This window comes from Capricornis sumatraensis, chromosome 17 (assembly GCF_032405125.1).
Source record: "Capricornis sumatraensis isolate serow.1 chromosome 17, serow.2, whole genome shotgun sequence".
Classification (NCBI taxonomy): domain Eukaryota; kingdom Metazoa; phylum Chordata; class Mammalia; order Artiodactyla; family Bovidae; genus Capricornis; species Capricornis sumatraensis.
The window spans coordinates 6,301,688-6,322,305 of NC_091085.1; positions in this window are offsets into that span (position 1 = coordinate 6,301,688).

Here is a 20,618-nt window from a genome sequence, read left to right on the forward strand (position 1 = left end):
ACACCTAACCTCTGGAATTTCGAAAAGGTCTTTCACACCCTTGCTGCAACTTAAGAAGTTCCCGTCGCGAGGATCAAAGGATTTGTGGTTTTCCCTCGAGGCTTTCCCTCGAGGCTTTCCCTCGAGGATTTCCCACAGGGCTGTCCCACATGCCACCGTGGTGTGAGTCGATCCTCGACATGAAAGGTGAACCAGTGCAGGGCAAAGAGGTTTCTCTGGAATGGAGTGAGTCATCTGGGGGACTCTTGGAATGGTGGTAAGACCACGGAGTTCCTCTCGACTTTCCTGTTGAGAGTGCCTCCTCTTGAGATGCGACGGAAACGCCGGGAATTCTTTCCCATTGAAAGCAGGGAAAGGATCCCTCATCTTGAGCTACGAGGGGGAAACGGGGGTCCTCTGTATGTGGGCGGGACCATCGTGCTTCATCTCGAGTGGAGACGGGTATGGCGGTGAACTTCTTGAGTTGCAGCAATGGTGTGAAAGACCCTTTCGAAGTTCCAGAGGTTAGGTGTCATTAGTCTCCAGACGCCTCATCGGAAATAGGCCTCATCTCGCCTGGAAGGGAGAACTTCCTGGATTTTCTCGAGGTGCGGCAGGTGTTCTCGGGTTACGACGGGGACCTCAGGGACCCGCCCTGGTGGCCTCAGGAAAGGCCAGTCCCCTTGCGAGTTGCTAGGGGGCCTCTCGGGATTCCTCTGCCTCGAAACCGGGGCCAAAATCCTTGTGTGGAGTCACGGCCAGAACCGAGGATTCCTCTCAGGGGCTGACATGGATCTTTGGGTACTTCTGGAGTCTCCCCAGGGGTGTCAGGCCTTGTCTCGAGTGGGGGCATGCACGTGCGCTTTCCTTCCAGGCTGTAGCCGCAATGTCACGCTTCCCGTCGTGTGGATCAAAGGATCTGTGGTTTTCCCTCGATGCTTTCCCTCGAGGCCTTCCCACAGGGCTGTCCCACCTGCCATCGTGGTGTGAGTCGATCCTCGGCGTGACAGATGAGACAGTGCAGGGCAAAGAGGTTCCTCTGGAATAGACTGAGACATCTGGGGGACTCTTGGAATGGTGGTACGACCATGGAGTTCCTCTCGCCTTTCCTGTTGAGAGTGCCTCCTCTTGAGATGCGACGGGAACGCCTGGAATTTTTTCCCGTTGAAAGCAGGGAAAGGATCCCTAATCTCGAGTTACGAAGGGGAAACGGGGCTCCTCTGGATGTGGGCGGGACCATCGTGCCTCCCCTCGAGTGGAGACGGGTATGGCGGTGATCTTCCTGAGTTGCAGCAAGGGTGTGAAAGACCCTTACGAAGTTCCAGAGGTTAGGTGTCATTAGTCTCCAGACGCCTCATCGGAAATAGACCTCATCTCGCCCGGAAGGGAGAACTTCCTCGATTTTCTCGAGTTGCGGAAGGTGTTCTCGAGTTACGACGGGGACCTCAGGGACCCGCCCTGGTGGCCTCAGGAGAGGCCAATCCCCATGCGAGTTGCTAGGGGGCCTCTCGGGATTCCTCTCCGGTCGATACCACTGCCAAAATCCTTGTGTGGAGTCAGGGCGGGAACCGAGGATTCCTCTCAGGTACTGACATGGACCTTTGTGTACTTCTGAAGTCTCCCCAGGGGAGTCAGGCCTCGTCTCGAGTGGGGGCATGCACATGCGGTTTCCTTCCAGGCTGTAGCAGCAATGTCACGCTTCCCGTTGCGTGGATCAAAGGATCTGTGGTTTTCCCTCGAGGCTTTCCCTCGAGGCTTTCCCACAGGGCTGTCCCACGAGGCACCGTGGTGTGAGTCGATCCTCGGCGTGAAAGATGGGCCAGTGCAGGGCAAAGAGGTTCCTCTGGAATGGACTGAGACAACTGGGGGACTCTTGGCATGGTGGTACGACCATGGAGTTCCTCTCGCCTTTCCTGTTGAGAGTGCCTCCTCTTGAGATGCGACGGGAACGCCGGAAATTCTTTCCCGTTGAAAGCAGGGAAAGGATCCCTCATCTCGAGCTACGAGGGGGAAACGGGGCCCCTCTGGATGTGGGCGGGACCATCGTGCTTCCTCTCGAGTGGAGACAGGTATGGCGGTGAACTTCTTGAGTTGCAGTAAGGGTGTGAAAGACCCTTTCGAAGTTCCAGATGTTAGGTGTCATTAGTCTCCAGACGCCTCATCGGAAATAGGCCTCATCTCGCCTGGAAGGGAGAACTTCCTGGATTTTCTCGAGTTGCGGCAGGTGTTCTCGAGTTACGACGGGGACCTCAGGGACACGTCCTGGTGGCCTCAGGAGAGGCCAGTCCCCATGCGAGTTGCTAGGGGGCCTCTCGGGATTCCTCTCCCGTCGATAACGGGGCCAAAATCCTAGTGTGGAGTCAGGGCCAGTACCGAGGATTCCTCTCAGGGCCTGACATGGATCTTTGAGTACTTCTGGAGGCTCCACAGGGGAGTCAGGCCTCGTCTCGAGTGGGGGCATGCACGTTCGCTTTCCTTCCAGGCTGTAGCTGCAATGTCACGCTTCCCGTCGCGTGGATCAAAGGATCTGTGGTTTCCCTCGAGGCTTTCCCTCGAGGCTTACCCACAGGGATGTCCCACCTGCCACCGTGGTGTGATTCGATCCTCGGCGTGACAGATGAGCCAGTGCAGGGCAAAGAGGTTCCTCTGGAATGGACTGAGACATCTGGGAGACTCTTGGAATGGTGGAACGACCACGGAGTTCCTCTCGCATTTCCTGTTGAGAGTGCCTCCACTTGAGGTGCGACGGAAACGCCGGGAATTCTTTCCCGTTGAAAGCAGGGAAAGGATCCCTCATCTCGAGCTACGAGCGGGAAACGGGGATCCTCTGGATGTGGGCGGGACCATCGTGCTTCCTCTCGAGTGGAGACGGGTATGGCGGTGAACTTCTTGAGTTGCAGCAAGGGTGTGAAAGACTCTTTCGAAGTTCCAGAGGTTAGGTGTCATTAGTCTCCAGACGCCTCATCGGAAATAGGCCTCATCTCCCCTGGAAGGGAGAACTTCCTGGATGTTCTCGAGTTGCGGCAGGTGTTCTCGAGTTACGACGGGGACCTCAGGGACCCGCCCTGGTGGCCTCAGGAGAGGCCCGTCCCCATGCGAGTCGCTAGGGGGCCTCTCGGGATTCCTCTCCCGTCGATACCGGGGCCAACAACCTTGTGTGGAGTCAGGGCCGGAACCGAGGATTCCTCTCAGGGGCTGACATGGATCTTTGGGTATTTCTCGAGTCTCCCCAGGGGAGTCAGGCCTTGTCTCGAGTGGGGGCATGCACGTGCGCTTTCCTTCCAGGCTTTAGCAGCAATGTCACGCTTCCCGTCGCGTGGATCAAAGGATCTGTGGTTTTCCCTCGAGGCTTTCCCTCGAGGCTTTCCCACAGGGCTGTCCCACCTACCACCGTGGTGTGAGTCGATCCTCGGCGTGAAAGATGAGCCAGTGCAGGGCAAAGAGGTTCCTCTGGCATGGACTGAGACATCTGGGGGACTCTTGGAATGGTGGTACGACCATGGAGTTCCTCTCGCCTTTCCTGTTGAGAGTGCCTCCTCTTGAGATGCGACGGGAACGCCGGGAATTCTTTCCCGTTGAAAGCAGGGAAAGGATCCCTCATCTCGAGTTACGAAGGGGAAACGAGGCTCCTCTGGATGTGGGCGGGACCATCGTTCCTCCACTCGAGTGGAGACGGGTATGGCAGTGAACTTCTTGAGTTGCAGCAAGGGTGTCAAAGACCCTTTCGAAGTTCCAGAGGTTAGGTGACATTAGTCTCCAGACTCCTCATCTGAAATAGGCCTCATCTCGCCTGGAAGGGAGAACTTCCTGGATTCTCTCGAGTTGCGGCAGGTGTTCTCGAGTTACGACGGGGACCTCAGGGACTCGCCCTGGTGGCCTCAGGAGAGGCCAGTCCCCAAGCGAGTTGGTAGGGGGCCTCTCGGGATTCCTCTCCCGTCGATACCGGGGCCAAAAACCTTGTGTGGAGTCAGGTCCGGAACTGAGGATTCCTCTCAGGGGCTGACATGGACCTTTGGGTACTTCTGGAGTCTCCCCAGGGGAGTCAGGCCCCGTCTCGAGTCGGGGCATGCACGTGCGCTTTCCTTCCAGGCTGTAGCAGCAATGTCACGCTTCCCGTCGCGTGGATCAAAGGATCTGTGGTTTTCCCTCGAGGCTTTCCCTCGAGGCTTTCCCACAGGGCTGTCCCACGTGCCACCGTGGTGTGAGTCGATTCTCGGCGTGAAAGATGAGCCAGTTCAGGTCAAAGATGTTCCTCTGGAATGCACTGAGACATCTGGGGGACTCTTGGCATGGTGGTACGACCATGGAGTTGCGCTCGCCTTTCCTGTTGAAATTGCCTCCTCTTGAGTTGCGACGGTAACGCCGGGAATTCATTCCCGTTGAAAGCAGGGAAAGGATCCCTCATCTCGAGCTACGAGGGGTAAACGGGGCTCCTCTGGATGTGGGCGGGACCGTCGTGCTTCCTCTCAAGTGGAGACGGGTATGATGGCGAACTTCTTGAGTTGCAGCAAGGGTGTGAAAGACCCTTTCGAAGTTCCAGAAGATAGGTGTCATTAGTCTCCAGACGCCTCATCGGAAATAGGCCTAATCTCGCCTGGAAGGGAGAACTTCCTGGATTTTCTCGAGTTGCGGTAGGTGTTCTCGAGTTACGACGGGGACCTCAGGGACCCGCCCTGGTGGCCTCAGGAGAGGCCAGTCCCCATGCGAGTTGCTAGGGGGCCTCTCGGGATTGCTCTCCCGTTGATACCGGGGCCAAAAACCTTGTGTGGAGTCAGGGCCGGAACCGAGGATTCCTCTCAGGGGCTGACATAGACCTTTGGGTACTTCTGGAGTCTCCCCAGGGGAGTCAGGCCTCGTCTCGAGTGGGGGCATGCACGTGCGCTTTCCTTCCAGGCTGTAGCAGCAATGTCACGCTTCCCGTCGCGAGGATGAAAGGATCTGTGATTTTCCCTCGAGGCTTTCCCTCGAGTCTTTCCCACAGGGCTGTCCCTCGTGCCACCGTGGTGTGAGTCGATCCTCGGCATGAAAGATGAGCCAGTGCAGGGCAAAGAGTTTCCTCTGGAATGGACTGAGACATCTGGGGGACTCTTGGAATGGTGGTACGACCATGGAGTTCCTCTCGCCTTTCATGTTGAGAGTGCCTCCTCTTGAGATGCGACGGGAACGCCGGGAATTCTTTCCCGTTTAAAGCAGGGAAAGGATCCCTCATCCAGAGCTACGAGGGGGAAACGGGGCTCCTCTGGATTTGGGCGGGACCATCGTGCTTCCTCTCGAGTGGAGACGGGTATGGCGGTGAACTTCTTGAGTTGCAGCAAGGGTGTGAAAGACCCTTTCGAAGTTCCAGAGGTTAGGTGTCATTAGTCTCCAGACGCCTCATCGGAAATAGGCCTCATCTCGCCTGGAAGGGAGAACTTCCTGGATTTTCTCGAGTTGCGGCAGGTGTTCTCGAGTTTCGACGGGGACCTCAGGGACCTGCCCTGGTGGCCTCTGGAGAGGCCAGTCCCCATGCGAGTTGCTAGGGGGCCTCTCGGGATTCCTCTCCCTTCAATACTGGGGCTAAAAACCTTGTGTGGAGTCAGGGCCGGAACCGAGGATTCCTCTCATGGGCTCACATGGATCTTTGGGTACTTCTGGAGTCTCCCCAGGGGAGTCAGGCCTCGTCTCGAGTGGGGGCATGCACGTGCGCTTTCCTTCCAGGCTGTAGCAGCAATGTCACGCTTCCCGTCGCGTGGATCAAAGGATCTGTGGTTTTCCCTCGAGGCTTTCCCTCGAGGCTTTCCCACAGGGCTGTCCCAAGTGCCACCGTGGTGTGAGTCGATCCTCGGCGTGAAAGATGAGCCAGTGCAGGGCAAAGAGGTTCCTCTGGAATGGACTGAGACATCTGGGGGACTCTTGGAATGGTGGTACGACCATGGAGTTCCTCTCGCCTTTCCTGTTGAGAGTGCCTCCTCTTGAGATGCGACGGGAACGCCGGGAATTCTTTCCCGTTGAAGGCAGGGAAAGGATCCCTCATCTCGAGCTACGAAGGGGAAACGGGGCTCCTCTGGATGTGGGCGGGACCATCGTGCTTCCTCTCGAGTGGAGACGGGTATGGCGGTGAACCTCTTGAGTTGCAGCAAGGGTGTGAAAGACCCTTTCGAAGTTCCAGAGGTTAGGTGTCATTAGTCTCCAGACGCCTCATCGGAAATAGGCCTCATCTCGCCTGGAAGGGAGAACTTCCTGGATTTTCTCGAGTTGCGGCAGGTGTTCTCGAGTTACGACGGGGACCTCAGGGACCCGCCCTGGTGGCCTCAGGAGAGGCCAGTCCCCATGCGAGTTGCTAGGGGTCCTCTCGGGATTCCTCTCCCGTCGATACCGGGGCCAAAAACCTTGTGTGGAGTCAGGGCCGGAACCGAGGGTTCCTCTCAGGGGCTGACATGGATCTTTGAGTACTTCTGGAGTCTCCCCAGGGGAGTCAGGCCTCGTCTCGAGTGGGGGCATGCACGTGTACTTTCCTTCCAGGCTATAGCAGCAATGTCACTCTTCCCGTGGCGTGGATCAAAGGATCTGTGGTTTTCCCTCGAGGCTTTCCCTCGAGGCTTTCCCACAGGGCTGTCCCACGTGCCACCGTGGTGTGAGTCGATCCTCGGCGTGAAAGATGAGCCAGTGCAGGGCAAAGAGGCTCCTCTGGAATGGACTGAGACATCTGGGGGACTCTTGGAATGGTGGTACGACCATGGAGTTCCTCTCGCCTTTCCTGTTGAGAGTGCCTCCTCTTGAGATGCGACGGGAACGCCGGGAATTCTTTCCGGTTGAAAGCAGGGAAAGGATCCCTCATCTCGAGCTACGAGGGGGAAACGGGGCTCCTCTGGATGTGGGCGGGACCATCGTGCTTCCTCTCGAGTGGAGACGGGTATGGCGGTGAACTTCTTGAGTTGCAGCAAGGGTGTGAAAGACCCTTTCGAAGTTCCAGAGGTTAGGTGTCATTAGTCTCCAGACGCCTCATCGGAAATAGGCCTCATCTCGCCTGGAAGGGAGAACTTCCTGGATTTTCTCGAGTTGCTGCAGGTGTTCTCAAGTTACGAAGGGGACCTCAGGGACCCGCCCTGGTGGCCTCAGGAGAGGCCAGTCCCCATGCGAGTTGCTAGGGGGCCTCACGGGATTCCTCTCCCATCGATAGTGGGGCCAAAAACCTTGTGTGGAGTCAGGGCCGGAACCGAGGATTCCTCTCAAGGGCTGACATGGATCTTTGGGTACTTGTGGAGTCTCCCCAGGGGAGTCAGGCCTCGTCTCGAGTGGGGGCATGCACCTGCGCTTTCCATCCAGGCTGTAGCAGCATTGTCACGCTTCCCGTCGCGTGGATCAAAGGATCTGTGGTTTTCCCTCGAGCCTTTCCTCGAGGCTTTCCCACAGGGCTGTCCCACGTGCCACCGTGGTGTGAGTCGATCCTCGGCGTGAAAGATGAGCCAGTGCAGGGCAAAGAGGTTCCTCTGGAATGGACTGAGACATCTGGGGGACTCTTGGAATGGTGGTACGACCATGGAGTTCCTCTCGCCTTTCCTGTTGAGAGTGCCTCCTCTTGAAATGCGACGGGAACGCCGGGAATTCTTTCCCGTTGAAAGCAGGGAAAGGATCCCTCATCTCGAGCTCCGAGGGGGAAACGGGTCTCCTCTGGATGTGGGCGGGACCATCGTGCTTCCTCTCGAGTGGAGACGGGTATGGCGGTGAACTTCTTGAGTTGCAGCAAGGGTGTGAAAGACCCTTTCGAAGTTCCAGAGGTTAGGTGTCATTAGTCTCCAGACGCCTCATCGGAAATAGGCCTCATCTCGCCTGGAAGGGAGAACTTCCTGGATTTTCTCGAGTTGCGGCAGGTGTTCTGGAGTTACGACGGGGACCTCAGGGACCCTCCCTGGTGGCCTCAGGAGAGGCCAGTCCCCATGCGAGTTGCTAGGGGTCCTCTCGGGATTCCTCTCCCGTCGATACCAGGGCCAAAAACCTTGTGTGGAGTCAGGGCCGGAACCGAGGGTTCCTCTCAGGGGCTGACATGGATCTTTGGGTACTTCTGGAGTCTCCCCAGGGGAGTCAGGCCTCGTCTCGTGTGGGGGCATGCACGTGCACTTTCCTTCCAGGCTATAGCAGCAATGTCAGTCTTCCCGTCGCGTGGATCAAAGGATCTGTGGTTTTCCCTCGAGGCTTTCCCTCGAGGCTTTCCCACAGGGCTGTCCCACGTGACACCGTGGTGTGAGTCGATCCTCGGCGTGAAAGATGAGCCAGTGCAGGGCAAAGAGGCTCCTCTGGAATGGACTGAGACATCTGGGGGACTCTTGGAATGGTGGTACGACCATGGAGTTCCTCTCGCCTTTCCTGTTGAGAGTGCCTCCTCTTGAGATGCGAAGGGAACGCCGGGAATTCTTTCCAGTTGAAAGCAGGGAAAGGATCCCTCATCTCGAGCTACGAGGGGGAAACGGGGCTCCTCTGGATGTGGGCGGGACCATCGTGCTTCCTCTCGAGTGGAGACGGGTATGGCGGTGAACTTCTTGAGTTGCAGCAAGGGTGTGAAAGACCCTTTCGAAGTTCCAGAGGTTAGGTGACATTAGTCTCCAGACGCCTCATCGGAAATAGGCCTCATCTCGCCTGGAAGGGAGAACTTCCTGGATTTTCTCGAGTTGCTGCAGGTGTTCTCGAGTTACGACGGGGACCTCAGGGACCCGCCCTGGTGGCCTCAGGAGAGGCCAGTCCCCATGCGAGTTGCTAGGGGGCCTCACGGGATTCCTCTCCCGTCGATAGTGGGGCCAAAAACCTTGTGTGGAGTCAGGGCCGGAACCGAGGATTCCTCTCAAGGGCTGACATGGATCTTTGGGTACTTGTGGAGTCTCCCCAGGGGAGTCAGGCCTCGTCTCGAGTGGAGGCATGCACCTGCGCTATCCATCCAGGCTGTAGCAGCAATGTCACGCTTCCCGTCGCGTGGATCAAAGGATCTGTGGTTTTCCCTCGAGGCTTTCCCTGGAGGCTTTCCCACAGGGCTGTGCCACGTGCCACCGTGGTGTGAGTCGATCCTCGCCGTGAATGATGAGCCAGTGCAGGGCAAAGAGGTTCCTCTGGAATGGACTGAGACATCTGGGGGACTCTTGGAATGGTGGTACGACCATGGAGTTCCTCTCGCCTTTCCTGTTGAGAGGGCCTCCTCTTGAGATGCGATGGGAACGCCGGGAATTCTTTCCCGTTGAAAGCAGGGAAAGGACCCCTCATCTCGAGCTCCGAGGGGGAAACGGGTCTCCTCTGGATGTGGGCGGGACCATCGTGCTTCCTCTCGAGTGGAGAAGGGTATGGCGGTGAACTTCTTGAGTTGCAGCAAGGGTGTGAAAGACCCTTTCGAAGTTCCAGAGGTTAGGTGTCATTAGTCTCCAGACACCTCATCGGAAATAGGCCTCATCTCGCCTGGAAGGGAGAACTTCCTGGATTTTCTCGAGTTGCGGCAGGTGTTCTCAAGTTTCGACGGGGACCTCAGGGACCCGCCCTGGTGGCCTCAGGAGAGGCCAGTCCCCATTCGAGTTGCTAGGGGGCCTCTCGGGATTCCTCTCCCGTCGATACCGGGGCCAAAAACCTTGTGTCGAGTCATGGCCGGAACCGAGGATTCCTCTCAGGGGCTGACATGGATCTTTGGGTACTTCTGGAGTCTCCCCAGGGGAGTCAGGCCTCGTCTCGAGTGGGGGCATGCACGTGCGCTTTCCTTCCAGGCTGTAGCAGCAATGTCACGCTTCCCGTCGTGTGGATCAAAGGATCTGTGGTTTTCCCTCGAGGCTTTCCTCGAGGCTTTCCCACAGGGCTGTCCCACGTGCCACCGTGGTGTGAGTCGATCCTCGGCGTGAAAGATGAGCCAGTGCAGGGCAAAGAGGCTCCTCTGTAATGGACTGAGACATCTGGGGGACTCGTGGAATGGTGGTACGACCATGGAGTTCCTCTCGGCTTTCCTTTTGAGAGTGCCTCCTCTTGAGATGCGACGGGAACGCCGGGAATTCTTTCCCGTTGAAAGCAGGGAAAGGATCCCTCATCTCGAGCTACGAGGGGGAAACGGGGCTCCTCTGGATGTGGGCGGGACCATCGTGCTTCCTCTCGAGTGGACACGGGTATGGCGGTGAACTTCTTGAGTTGCAGCAAGGGTGTGAAAGACCCTTTTGAAGTTCCAGAGGTTAGGTGTCATTAGTCTCCAGAGGCCTCATCGGAAATAGGCCTCATCTCGCCTGGAAGGGAGAACTTCCTGGATTTTCTCGAGTTGCGGCAGGTGTTCTCGAGTTACGACCGGGACCTCAGGGACCCGCCCTGGTGGCCTCAGGAGAGGCCAGTCCCCATGCGAGTTGCTAGGGGGCCTCTCGGGATTCCTCTCCCGTCGATACCGGGGCCAAAAACCTTGTGTGGATTCAGGGCCGGAACCGAGGATTCCTCTCAGGGGCTGACATGGATCTTTGGGTACTTCTAGAGTCTCCCCAGGGGAGTCAGGCCTCGTCTCGAGTGGGGGCATGCACGTGCGCTTTCCTTCCAGGCTGTAGCAGCAATGTCACGCTTCCCGTCGTGTGGATCAAAGGATCTGTGGTTTTCCCTCGAGGCTTTCCCTCGAGGCTTTCCCACAGGGCTGTCCCACGTGCCACCGTGGTGTGAGTCGATACTCGGCGTGAAAGATGAGCCAGTGCAGGGCAAAGAGGTTCCTCTGGAATGGACTGAGACATCTGGGGGACTCTTGGAATGGTGGTACGACCATGGAGTTCCTCTCGCCTTTCCTGTTGAGAGGGCCGCCTCTTGAGATGCGACGGGAACGCCGGGAATTCTTTCCCGTTGAAAGCAGGGAAAGGATCCCTCATCTCGAGCTCCGAGGGGGAAACGGGTCTCCTCTGGATGTGGGCGGGACCATCGTGCTTCCTCTCGAGTGGAGAAGGGTATGGCGGTGAACTTCTTGAGTTGCAGCAAGGGTGTAAAAGACCCTTTCGAAGTTCCAGAGGTTACGTGTCATTAGGTTCCAGACGCCTCATCGGAAATAGGCCTCATCTCGCCTGGAAGGGAGAACATCCTGGATTTTCTCGAGTTGCGGCAGGTGTTCTCGAATTTCGACGGGGACCTCAGGGACCCGCCCTGGTGGCCTCAGGAGAGGCCAGTCCCCATGCGAGTTGCTAGGGGTCCTCTCGGGATTCCTCTTCCGTCGATACCGGGGCCAAAAACCTTGTGTGGAGTCAGGGCCGGAACCGAGGATTCCTCTCAGGGGCTGACATGGATCTTTGGGTACTTCTGGAGTCTCCCCAGGGGAGTCAGGCCTCGTCTCGAGTGGGGGCATGCACGTGCGCTTTCCTTCCAGGCTGTAGCAGCAATGTCACGCTTCCCGTCGTGTGGATCAAAGGATCTGTGGTTTTCCCTCGAGGCTTTCCTCGAGGCTTTCCCACAGGGCTGTCCCACGTGCCACCGTGGTGTGAGTCGATCCTCGGCGTGAAAGATGAGCCAGTGCAGGGCAAAGAGGCTCCTCTGTAATGGACTGAGACATCTGGGGGACTCGTGGAATGGTGGTACGACCATGGAGTTCCTCTCGGCTTTCCTTTTGAGAGTGCCTCCTCTTGAGATGGGACGGGAACGCCGGGAATTCTTTCCCGTTGAAAGCAGGGAAAGGATCCCTCATCTCGAGCTACGAGGGGGAAACGGGGCTCCTCTGGATGTGGGCGGGACCATCGTGCTTCCTCTCGAGTGGACATGGGTATGGCGGTGAACTTCTTGAGTTGCAGCAAGGGTGTGAAAGACCCTTTTGAAGTTCCAGAGGTTAGGTGTCATTAGTCTCCAGAGGCCTCATCGGAAATAGGCCTCATCTCGCCTGGAAGGGAGAACTTCCTGGATTTTCTCGAGTTGCGGCAGGTGTTCTCGAGTTACGACCGGGACCTCAGGGACCCGCCCTGGTGGCCTCAGGAGAGGCCAGTCCCCATGTGAGTTGCTAGGGGGCCTCTCGGGATTCCTCTCCCGTCGATACCGGGGCCAAAAACCTTGTGTGGATTCAGGGCCGGAACCGAGGATTCCTCTCAGGGGCTGACATGGATCTTTGGGTACTTCTAGAGTCTCCCCAGGGGAGTCAGGCCTCGTCTCGAGTGGGGGCATGCACGTGCGCTTTCCTTCCAGGCTGTAGCAGCAATGTCACGCTTCCCGTCGTGTGGATCAAAGGATCTGTGGTTTTCCCTCGAGGCTTTCCCTCGAGGCTTTCCCACAGGGCTGTCCCACGTGCCACCGTGGTGTGAGTCGATACTCGGCGTGAAAGATGAGCCAGTGCAGGGCAAAGAGGTTCCTCTGGAATGGACTGAGACATCTGGGGGACTCTTGGAATGGTGGTACGACCATGGAGTTCCTCTCGCCTTTCCTGTTGAGAGGGCCGCCTCTTGAGATGCGACGGGAACGCCGGGAATTCTTTCCCGTTGAAAGCAGGGAAAGGATCCCTCATCTCGAGCTCCGAGGGGGAAACGGGTCTCCTCTGGATGTGGGCGGGACCATCGTGCTTCCTCTCGAGTGGAGAAGGGTATGGCGGTGAACTTCTTGAGTTGCAGCAAGGGTGTAAAAGACCCTTTCGAAGTTCCAGAGGTTAGGTGTCATTAGGTTCCAGACGCCTCATCGGAAATAGGCCTCAGCTCGCCTGGAAGGGAGAACATCCTGGATTTTCTCGAGTTGCGGCAGGTGTTCTCGAATTTCGACGGGGACCTCAGGGACCCGCCCTGGTGGCCTCAGGAGAGGCCAGTCCCCATGCGAGTTGCTAGGGGTCCTCTCGGGATTCCTCTTCCGTCGATACCGGGGCCAAAAACCTTGTGTGGAGTCAGGGCCGGAACCGAGGATTCCTCTCAGGGGCTGACATGGATCTTTGGGTACTTCTGGAGTCTCCCCAGGGGAGTCAGGCCTCGTCTCGAGTGGGGGCATGCACGTGCGCTTTCCTTCCAGGCTGTAGCAGCAGTGTCACGCTTCCCGTCGCGTGGATCAAAGGATCTGTGGTTTTCCCTCGAGGCTTTCCCTCGAGGCTTTCCCACAGGGCTGTCCCACGTGCCACCGTGGTGTGAGTCGATCCTCGGCGTGAAAGATGAGCCAGTGCAGGGCAAAGAGGCTCCTCTGGAATGGACTGAGACATCTGGGGGACTCTTGGAATGGTGGTACGACCATGGAGTTCCTCTCGCCTTTCCTGTTGAGAGGGCCTCCTCTTGAGATGCGACGGGAACGCCGGGAATTCTTTGCCGTTGAAAGCAGGGAAAGGATCCCTCATCTCGAGCTCCGAGGGGGAAACGGGTCTCCTCTGGATGTGGGCGGGACCATCGTGCTTCCTCTCGAGTGGAGAAGGGTATGGCGGTGAACTTCTTGAGTTGCAGCAAGGGTGTAAAAGACCCTTTCGAAGTTCCAGAGGTTAGGTGTCATTAGGCTCCAGACGCCTCATCGGAAATAGGCCTCATCTCGCCTGGAAGGGAGAACTTCCTGGATTTTCTCGAGTTGCGGCAGGTGTTCTCGAGTTACGACGGGGACCTCAGGGACCCGCCCTGGTGGCCTCAGGAGAGGCCAGTCCCCATGCGAGTTGCTAGGGGTCCTCTCGGGATTCCTCTCCCGTCGATACCAGGGCCAAAAACCTTGTGTGGATTCAGGGCCGGAACCGAGGGTTCCTCTCAGGGGCTGACATGGATCTTTGGGTACTTCTGGAGTCTCCCCAGGGGAGTCAGGCCTCGTCTCGAGTGGGGGCATGCACGTGCACTTTCCTTCCAGGCTATAGCAGCAATGTCAGTCTTCCCGTCGCGTGGATCAAAGGATCTGTGGTTTTCCCTCGAGGCTTTCCCTCGAGGCTTTCCCACAGGGCTGTCCCACGTGCCACCGTGGTGTGAGTCGATCCTCGGCGTGAAAGATGAGCCAGTGCAGGGCAAAGAGGCTCCTCTGGAATGGACTGAGACATCTGGGGGACTCTTGGAATGGTGGTACTACCATGGAGTTCCTCTCGCCTTTCCTGTTGAGAGTGCCTCCTCTTGAGATGCGAAGGGAACGCCGGGAATTCTTTCCAGTTGAAAGCAGGGAAAGGATCCCTCATCTCGAGCTACGAGGGGGAAACGGGGCTCCTCTGGATGTGGGCGGGACCATCGTGCTTCCTCTCGAGTGGAGACGGGTATGGCGGTGAACTTCTTGAGTTGCAGCAAGGGTGTGAAAGACCCTTTCGAAGTTCCAGAGGTTAGGTGACATTAGTCTCCAGACGCCTCATCGGAAATAGGCCTCATCTCGCCTGGAAGGGAGAACTTCCTGGATTTTCTCGAGTTGCTGCAGGTGTTCTCGAGTTCCGACGGGGACCTCAGGGACCCGCCCTGGTGGCCTCAGGAGAGGCCAGTCCCCATGCGAGTTGCTAGGGGGCCTCACGGGATTCCTCTCCCGTCGATAGTGGGGCCAAAAACCTTGTGTGGAGTCAGGGCCGGAACCGAGGATTCCTCTCAAGGGCTGACATGGATCTTTGGGTACTTGTGGAGTCTCCCCAGGGGAGTCAGGCCTCGTCTCGAGTGGAGGCATGCACCTGCGCTATCCATCCAGGCTGTAGCAGCAATGTCACGCTTCCCGTCGCGTGGATCAAAGGATCTGTGGTTTTCCCTCGAGGCTTTCCCTGGAGGCTTTCCCACAGGGCTGTGCCACGTGCCACCGTGGTGTGAGTCGATCCTCGCCGTGAATGATGAGCCAGTGCAGGGCAAAGAGGTTCCTCTGGAATGGACTGAGACATCTGGGGGACTCTTGGAATGGTGGTACGACCATGGAGTTCCTCTCGCCTTTCCTGTTGAGAGGGCCTCCTCTTGAGATGCGATGGGAACGCCGGGAATTCTTTCCCGTTGAAAGCAGGGAAAGGACCCCTCATCTCGAGCTCCGAGGGGGAAACGGGTCTCCTCTGGATGTGGGCGGGACCATCGTGCTTCCTCTCGAGTGGAGAAGGGTATGGCGGTGAACTTCTTGAGTTGCAGCAAGGGTGTGAAAGAACCTTTCGAAGTTCCAGAGGTTAGGTGTCATTAGTCTCCAGACACCTCATCGGAAATAGGCCTCATCTCGCCTGGAAGGGAGAACTTCCTGGATTTTCTCGAGTTGCGGCAGGTGTTCTCAAGTTTCGACGGGGACCTCAGGGACCCGCCCTGGTGGCCTCAGGAGAGGCCAGTCCCCATGCGAGTTGCTAGGGGGCCTCTCGGGATTCCTCTCCCGTCGATACCGGGGCCAAAAACCTTGTGTCGAGTCAGGGCCGGAACCGAGGATTGCTCTCAGGGGCTGACATGGATCTTTGGGTACTTCTGGAGTCTCCCCAGGGGAGTCAGGCCTCGTCTCGAGTAGGGACATGCAGGTGCGCTTTCCTTCCAGGCTGTAGCAGCAATGTCACGCTTCCCGTCGCGTGGATCAAAGGATCTGTGGTTTTCCCTCGAGGCTTTCCTCGAGGCTTTCCCACAGGGCTGTCCCACGTGCCACCGTGGTGTGAGTCGATCTACGGCGTGAAAGATGAGCCAGTGCAGGGCAAAGAGGTTCCTCTGGAATGGACTGAGACATCTGGGGGACTCTTGGAATGGTGGTACGACCATGGAGTTCCTCTCGCCTTTCCTGTTGAGAGTGCCTCCTCTTGAGATGCGACGGGAACGCCGGGAATTCTTTCCCGTTGAAAGCAGGGACAGGATCCCTCATCTCGAGCTCCGAGGGGGAAACGGGTCTCCTCTGGATGTGGGCGGGACCATCGTGCTTCCTCTCGAGTGGAGACGGGTATGGCGGTGAACTTCTTGAGTTGCAGCAAGGGTGTGAAAGACCCTTTCGAAGTTCCAGAGGTTAGGTGTCATTAGTCTCCAGACGCCTCATCGGAAATAGGCCTCATCTCGCCTGGAAGGGAGAACTTCCTGGATTTTCTCGAATTGCGGCAGGTGTTCTCGAGTTACGACGGGGACCTCAGGGAACCGCCCTAGTGGCCTCAGGAGAGGCCAGTCCCCATGCGAGTTGCTAGGGGTCCTCTCGGGATTCCTCTTCCGTCGATACCGGGGCCAAAAACCTTGTGTGGAGTCAGGGCCGGAACCGAGGATTCCTCTCAGGGGCTGACATGGATCTTTGGGTACTTCTGGAGTCTCCCCAGGGGAGTCAGGCCTCGTCTCGAGTGGGGGCATGCACGTGCGCTTTCCTTCCAGGCTGTAGCAGCAGTGTCACGCTTCCCGTCGCGTGGATCAAAGGATCTGTGGTTTTCCCTCGAGGCTTTCCCTCGAGGCTTTCCCACAGGGCTGTCCCACGTGCCACCGTGGTGTGAGTCGATCCTCGGCGTGAAAGATGAGCCAGTGCAGGGCAAAGAGGCTCCTCTGGAATGGACTGAGACATCTGGGGGACTCTTGGAATGGTGGTACGACCATGGAGTTCCTCTCGCCTTTCCTGTTGAGAGGGCCTCCTCTTGAGATGCGACGGGAACGCCGGGAATTCTTTGCCTTTGAAAGCAGGGAAAGGATCCCTCATCTCGAGCTCCGAGGGGGAAACGGGTCTCCTCTGGATGTGGGCGGGACCATCGTGCTTCCTCTCGAGTGGAGAAGGGTATGGCGGTGAACTTCTTGAGATGCAGCAAGGGTGTAAAAGACCCTTTCGAAGTTCCAGAGGTTAGGTGTCATTAGGCTCCAGACGCCTCATCGGAAATAGGCCTCATCTCGCCTGGAAGGGAGATCTTCCTGGATTTTCTCGAGTTGCGGCAGGTGTTCTCGAGTTACGACGGGGACCTCAGGGACCCGCCCTGGTGGCCTCAGGAGAGGCCAGTCCCCATGCGAGTTGCTAGGGGTCCTCTTGGGATTCCTCTCCCGTCGATACCGGGGCCAAAAACCTTGTGTGGAGTCAGGGCCGGAACCGAGGATTCCTCTCAGGGGCTGACATGGATCTTTGGGTACTTCTGGAGTCTCCCCAGGGGAGTCAGGCCTCGTCTCGAGTGGGGGCATGCACGTGCGCTTTCCTTCCAGGCTGTAGCAGCAATGTCACGCTTCCCGTCGCGTGGATCAAAGGATCTGTGGTTTTCCCTCGAGGCTTTCCCTCGAGGCTTTCCCACAGGGCTGTCCCACGTGCCACCGTTGTGTGAGTCGATCCTCGGCGTGAAAGATGAGCCAGTGCAGGGCAAAGAGGCTCCTCTGGAATGGACTGAGACATCTGGGGGACTCTTGGAATGGTGGTACGACCATGGAGTTCCTCTCGCCTTTCCTGTTGAGAGTGCCTCCTCTTGAGATGCGACGGGAACGCCGGGAAATCTTTCCCGTTGAATGCAGGGAAAGGATCCCTCATTCGAGCTCCGAGGGGGATACGGGGCTCCTCTGGATGTGGGCGGGACCATCGTGCTTCCTCTCGAGTGGAGACGGGTACGGCGGTGAACTTCTTGAGTTGCAGCAAGGGTGTGAAAGACCCTTTCGAAGTTCCAGAGGTTAGGTGTCATTAGTCTCCAGACGCCTCATCGGAAATAGGCCTCATCTCGCCTGGAAGGGAGAACTTCCTGGATTTTCTCGAGTTGCGGCAGGTGTTCTCGAGTTACGACGGGGACCTCAGGGACCCGCCCTGGTGGCCTCAGGAGAGGCCAGTCCCCATGCGAGTTGCTAGGGGGGTTCTCGTGATTCCTCTCCCGTCGATACCGGGGCCAAAATCCTTGTGTGGAGTCAGGGCCGGAAGCGAGGATTCCTCTAAGGGGTTGACATGGATATTTGGGTACTTCTGGAGTCTCCCCAGGGGAGTCAGGCCTCGTCTCGAGTGGGGGCATGCACGTGCGCTTTCCTTCCAGGCTGTAGCAGCAATGTCACGCTTCCCGGCGCGTGGATCAAAGGATCTGTGGTTTTCCCTCGAGGCTTTCCCTCGAGGCTTTCCCACAGGGCTGTCCCACGTGCCACCGTGGTGTGAGTCGATCCTCGGCGTGAAAGATGAGCCAGTGCAGGGCAAAGAGGTTCCTCTGTAATGGACTGAGACATCTGGGAGACTCTTGGAATGTGGTACGACCATGGAGTTCCTCTCGCCTTTCCTGTTGAGAGTGCCTCCTCTTGAGATGCGACGGGAACGCCGGGAATTCTTTCCCGTTGAAAGCAGGGAAAGGATCCCTCATCTCGAGCTCCGAGGGGGAACCGGGGCTCCTCTGGATGTGGGCGGGACCATCGTGCTTCCTCTCGAGTGGACACGGGTATGGCTGTGAACTTCTTGAGTTGCAGCAAGGGTGTGAAAGACCCTTTCGAAGTTCCAGAGGTTAGGTGTCATTAGTCTCCAGACGCCTCATCGGAAATAGGCCTCATCTCGCCTGGAAGGGAGAACTTCCTGGATTTTCTCGAGTTGCGGCAGGTGTTCTCGAGTTTCGACGGGGACCTCACGGACCCGCCCTGGTGGCCTCAGGAGAGGCCAGTCCCCATGCGAGTTGCTAGGGGTCCTCTCGGGATTCCTCTCCCGTCGATACCAGGGCCAAAATCCTTGTGTGGAGTCAGGGCCGGAACCGAGGATTACTCTCAGGGGCTGACATGGATATTTGGGTACTTCTGGAGTGTCCCCAGGGGTGTCAGGCCTCGTCTCGAGTGGGGGTATGCACGTGCGCTTTCCTTCCAGGCTGTAGCAGCAATGTCACGCTTCCCGTCGCGTGGATCAAAGGATCTGTGGTTTTCCCTCGAGGCTTTCCCTCGAGGCTTTCCCACAGGGCTGTCCCATGTACCACCGTGGTGTGAGTCAATCCTCGGCGTGATAGATGAGCCAGTGCAGGGCAAAGAGGTAACTCTGGAATGGACTGAGACATCTGGGAGACTCTTGGAATGTGGTACGACCATGGAGTTCCTCTCGCCTTTCCTGTTGAGAGTGCCTCCTCTTGAGATGCGACGGGAACGCCGGGAATTCTTTCCCGTTGAAAGCAGGGAAAGGATCCCTCATCTTGAGCTCCGAGGGGGAAACGGGGCTCCTCTGGATGTGGGCGGGACCATCGTGCTTCCTCTCGAGTGGACACGGGTATGGCTGTGAACTTCTTGAGTTGCAGCAAGGGTGTGAAAGACCCTTTCGAAGTTCCAGAGGTTAGGTGTCATTAGTCTCCAGACGCCACATCGGAAATAGGCCTCATCTCGCCTGGAAGGGAGAACTACCGGGATTTTCTCGAGTTGCGGCAGGTGTTCTCGAGTTTCGACGGGGACCTCAGGGACCCGCCCTGGTGGCCTCAGGAGAGGCCAGTCCCCATGCGAGTTGCTAGGGGGCCTCTCGGGATTCCTCTCCCGTCGATACCGGGGCCAAAAACCTTGTGTGGAGTCAGGGCCGGAACCGAGGATTCCTCTCAGGGGCTGATATGGATCTTTGGGTACTTCTGGAGTCTCGCCAGGGGAGACAGGCCTCGTCTCGAGTGGGGGCATGCACGTGCGCTTTCCTTCCAGGCTCTAGCAGCAATGTCACGCTTCCCGTCGCGTGGATCTAGGATCTATGGTTTTCCCTCGAGGCTTTCCCTCGAGGCTTTCCCACAGGGCTGTCCCACGTGCCACCGTGGTGTGAGTCGATCCTCGGCGTGAAAGATGAGCCAGTGCAGGGCAAAGAGGTTCCTCTGGAATGGACTGAGACATCTGGGGAACTCTTGGAATGGTGGTACGACCATGGAGTTCCTCTCGCCTTTCCTGTTGAGAGTGCCTCCTCTTGAGATGCGACGGGAACGCCGGGAATTCTTTCCCGTTGAAAGCAGGGAAAGGATCCCTCATCTCGAGCTACGAGGGGGATACGGGGCTCCTCTGGATGTGGGCCGGACCATCGTGCTTCTTCTCGAGTGGACACGGGTATGGCGGTGAACTTCTTGAGTTGCAGCAAGGGTGTGAAAGACCCTTTCGAAGCTCCAGAGGTTAGGTGTCATTAGTCTTCAGACGCCTCATCAGAAATAGGCCTCATCTCGCCTGGAAGGGAGAACTTCCTGGATTTTCTCGAGTTGCGGCAGGTGTTCTCGAGTTACGACGGGGACCTCAGGGACCCGCCCTGGTGGCCTCAGGAGAGGCCTGTCCCCATGCGAGGTGCTAGGGGGCCTCTCGGGATTCCTCTCCCGTCGATACCGGGGCCAAAAACCTTGTGTGGAGTCAGGGCCGGAACCGAGGATTCCTCTATTTGGTGACATGGATCTTTGGGTACTTCTGGAGTCTCCCCAGGGGAGTCAGGCCTTGTCTCGAGTGGGGGCATGCACGTGCGCTTTCCTTCCAGGCTGTAGCAGCAATGTCACGCTTCCCGTCGCGTGGATCAAAGGATCTGTGGTTTTCCCTCGAGGCTTTCCCTCGGGGCTTTCCCACAGGGCTGTCCCACGTGCCACCGTGGTGTGAGTCGATCCTCGGCGTGAAAGATGAGCCACTGCAGGGCAAAGAGGTTCCTCTGGAATGGACTGAGATATCTCGGGGACTCTTGGAATGGTGGTACGACCATGGAGTTCCTCTCGCCTTTCCTGTTGAGAGTGCCTCCTCTTGAGATGCGACGGGAACGCCGGGAATTCTTTCCCGTTGAAAGCAGGGAAAGGATCCCTCATCTCGAGCTACGAGGGGGAAACGGGGCTCCTCTGGATGTGGGCGGGACCATCGTGCTTCCTCTCGAGTGGAGACGGGTATGGCGGTGAACTTCTTGAGTTGCAGCAAGGGTGTGAAAGACCCTTTCGAAGTTCCAGAAGTTAGGTGTCATTAGTCTCCAGACGC